Source organism: Mastigoproctus giganteus, chromosome 5 (genome assembly GCF_048544385.1).
Source record: "Mastigoproctus giganteus isolate SK-2022 chromosome 5, ASM4854438v1, whole genome shotgun sequence".
NCBI classification, from domain to species: domain Eukaryota; kingdom Metazoa; phylum Arthropoda; class Arachnida; order Uropygi; family Thelyphonidae; genus Mastigoproctus; species Mastigoproctus giganteus.
The window spans coordinates 215,434,603-215,438,433 of record NC_143579.1 but is presented as its reverse complement, the minus strand read 5'-3'; the positions used below and the strand labels follow the sequence as shown (position 1 = coordinate 215,438,433).

At 35.2% G+C, this 3,831-nt stretch overlaps 1 non-coding gene across 1 annotated transcript; it reads right to left on the bottom strand.

The window, feature by feature from the left end:
* Positions 1–369: 369 nt before the first annotated feature.
* Positions 370–533, bottom strand: LOC150086097 (U1 spliceosomal RNA). Its single transcript, XR_016547023.1, has one exon. It is a non-coding gene; the product is annotated as a U1 spliceosomal RNA (small nuclear RNA).
* Between the last annotated feature and the right edge of the window lie 3,298 nt (positions 534–3,831).

Here is a 3,831-nt window from a genome sequence, read left to right as displayed (position 1 = left end):
ATCCTTGTTAAACAGGAGAGTCCTATTACGTTTGGTGATTCAAATTCCCCTCTATGAAGAAGTGTACATGATTTCTAATAGCAAAAATAATAAAAATTCGTACCTGCGTTCGATCTGGGAAACGAATGTGAATTTTGGTTGGTTACCGAAAAAGAGTTTTAAAATGTATTTATAAAAATAAAATATCAAATCCACTGCAGGATGGAGCCTCCTCGTCACGTTGAGGGAATGGACCATAATCTCCTACCTGGTCCAGTGCGGATTGGCATATAAGACTGTGGGCCATATTTGGTAGTCAGGGTCTGCGCTTCCTACTCTTGACCACGAGAGTCTTATTCCACAATTTAATCTATTTTTTTATTTGAAAAAAAGGGGAAGCGCGAACGCTATCCCCAGCAACAAAAATTACACACTCCATCTATCCCAGTTTGGGAAAGTGGCAGGTGTCAGCCAACTCAGGTGTGCAATGAGAAGGCCTCTCCCTGGGGATCCACCCTTAGTGATCAGTGGGAGTCCCAGTGCCAGGTAAGTATGATTTCGATTTGCAGGGGCAAATTACAATTGAAAGGACATACATTAATTGTTATGGTGTATTAGCTAAGTATTCAAAAAAATATGTAAATTCGAAGAAATGTCTTAAAATCCCTACTGATTTTATTGAAACTTTATACTTTACGTACAATATGTAAACTATTATTTATATTTTACAAATATTTAATGATAATAATAATAAAACCTTTGCTTCTTGTAAAATTAGGCTTTTACTCTGTATACCAGAGTAAATGTCTCGTACTCTGTGTACCAGAGTACAGCCAGAATATATTTACTGATAAATAGTAATTTTTAACTATGCAAAGAAGTTAAGAAATTTTCAAAGTGGGATCTATTCTAAGATGGCCATTGTATTACAGTATATAGAATAGAATAGAATCAGGGACCCCTGATTCTATTCTTTATACTACTGTTGTTAAAATACTGGAGATAGAGATATTCCCAATCCTTTATTCTGTATTTGTCCGATTTTAACCTGGACAGTCTGGAATTTGAGCAATCTGTCAGGGAAACAAACTGAGAAGATATTGGACATGTAAATACTGTATCCGGTAATTTCACATTCGGTAAGTTTTATTATACTGTCAAAAGTTTGTACTAGTAAGTTTAATTGGTTGAACAAAATGTCCATCTATTCATCTGTCCATTTTTTATTGATAAATGCAAGTAACAGATTGCACATTGAAAAATGAAGTAAATTTTTCAGTTTTATGTAGTCGTACCGGAGTATAAACAGAACATTTTTGATATAGTTTTTTAGAAGCCCTAAATGAGGAAGAGAACGAGTTTGAAGTTGAACAGTGAATGGATATTGACCAGTTTGTAAAAGAAAAAGACAGAGAGATGGAATTACAGATGCCAATTCACAAGTCTCAACTTGATGGGGGGGGGAGACTGGGTTAACTATTTGATTTTATTTATTTATTTATTTCGTATGATGTGATCAATACACGAAGGAACCAGTTTTTCCTTGCTTCCTTCGTGTATCGTGGCCGGGATATGCAACCAACCGGTTGGTTCGGCACCATCGTGATATCCAGCCCGAGGCGGGAATCGAACCCGCGACCTTTGGGTTGCCAGGCAGGCACTTTACCTACCCGGCTAGCCCGGTCGGCAACTATTTGATGTAACCATATAATAGGGAAAAGAGTGGCAGATTATGGTTGAAATTTGGTTAATTTGCTAAGCTTAGAAAAGAGATTAGCAAGAACTTGTTGGTGTTGGTATTTTTTAGGAGCATCATTGACTTAGACTATATTTCTCCGTTGTATATTATATTTGTACTAGCGTACGTCTGAGTGACACCACGTCTCTAATATCCCCATGTCTGTATCTGATGACTTGACCAGCACTTGAAATTCATCAAATTTATTTATAATGCTCCTAGCAGTAGTGTACATGCACGTGTTCTTACTGTTAGTCGGAGTCATCATGGACGTGTATTTACTTGTTCCATGATGACTCCCAGCAGTTCTTGAAACCCCCAGCAACTTGCTTTCCAGGCTGCTACTCGTTCCAATAGAAGCAGTGCAATAATCACTTTCACCTCTGCCTGTTGCTATTGTTAATCTATTAGTCTGCGTGTATTGCATTAAGAACAATACATCTCAAATAAGATAAAAAACACCATTCCTTAGGCAGAGGTTTATTATATAAATATAAACACTGAATGGTGTTTATATTTATGTAATATAAACACCATTCTTGAGGAAGAGGTTCTGTATATTGCTATTTATATGAAATGTTGGCATGTATTTCTAATAACTCAATGTACAGTAACTTTCTCGATGGAGCAGTGCTCTCTTTGATATGCATAATGAAATATTGAGGCAACTCGTAGTGAAAAGCTTCCACAAGTTGTGGAAAAGGCACGGAAAAGGCTGGTGAAGTTGATACTGAAGTTGTATTAGTGGCTGATCTTTAGAATCCACCGTATTTTTTGGAACAAGAAAAATATCCCACAGTTCTCAAAAACAAAAATAACCATGATTCTGCTAACGGATCGTTAGCTGAATCATGGTTATTTTTCGTTCACATTCAAGTCTCAACTTTTCATAAACATATTCTAAAAATTGAATTTCAAGATATTTCTATGTGTGAAACTTTAATTGAAATTAAAGTTGAGTGAACGAAAACATCAAGAATTTTTACCAATGAATATTAAGAAAATCATTCCAGAATAGAAGAAAAACAAAACAACGTTGATGTAAAATTATTTAAGGGATCAGTTCAATCATTTTACCAAACCTGCATTGACTATTTGAATCAATGGGACAGCGCCTTCCTAGAAATGGAAGTATTTGAATGGATCATTTTTGCGAGAAGGTTAAGGAGAGTGTTTCTTTTATTATTTCAAATAAAAGAGAACTGAATATTGACGATGGCGAATTATTCGATGAAGTTTGTTGTACTAAAAATTGTTACTAAGGAAAAACTCGAAGAGCGGCGACAAAATGAGGAAATGATCTGCCATCATAAATGGGTTGAAATATTTAGATATTTTATTGATAAACAAATATCTTTTAATAATCGCAGAATTTTGCCTTTGTCTCCCGGGATCAAATGCTCCTACTGAGAGAATATTTTCAGTAATAAACAATATGTGGACCAGCGAAAAAACAACTAAAACTTGAAACAGTGGAAGCATCCATTTATACTAAATGCAATTTTGATAGGTTCACCCCAGGGGCTCACATCTGGTGAGTATGGGCTTGTCACACCCAGGGTTCTGAACTGGATATCACCATCATTCTTCTCATTCTTGGTGATTCCTTTCTACTTCTGACTCTCTCTGGGTAACTCCAGAATTTCTTTTGGCTGGTGCAGCATAAGCCTCAGGCTTCCTTGCATCATATGGCTAATAATAATAATAAATAATGAGTTGTATGCAGTTTTATGACTTTTTAAAAGATTGAGCGATATTTTAAAAAAGTACATTCATGAGAAAAATATGAAGTTGTCGTTTTTAAATAAATTTACATATATTATTTGATGTTAGATATATTTTTATTAGAATATGCGGTTTTTTTTAAAATATTTTTGTAACCTTTTTCTTAGTTTTGCTCTTGAACTTTCCTTTCCAAAACAAAGTAATAAAAATAAACTTTTTTTTAAAATTTGTTATCCTTGTGAACCTATTTCAGATTATCCTTTATTTTCTACAGTAAAATATGGTCACCGAATGGTGTCTAACCAAAGGTTCCATCCACATACAGCAGCGCCACCTTGATAACAAAGCCCACTCACACGTCATCGGTCAGCTAATCCGTTCAGCTATGT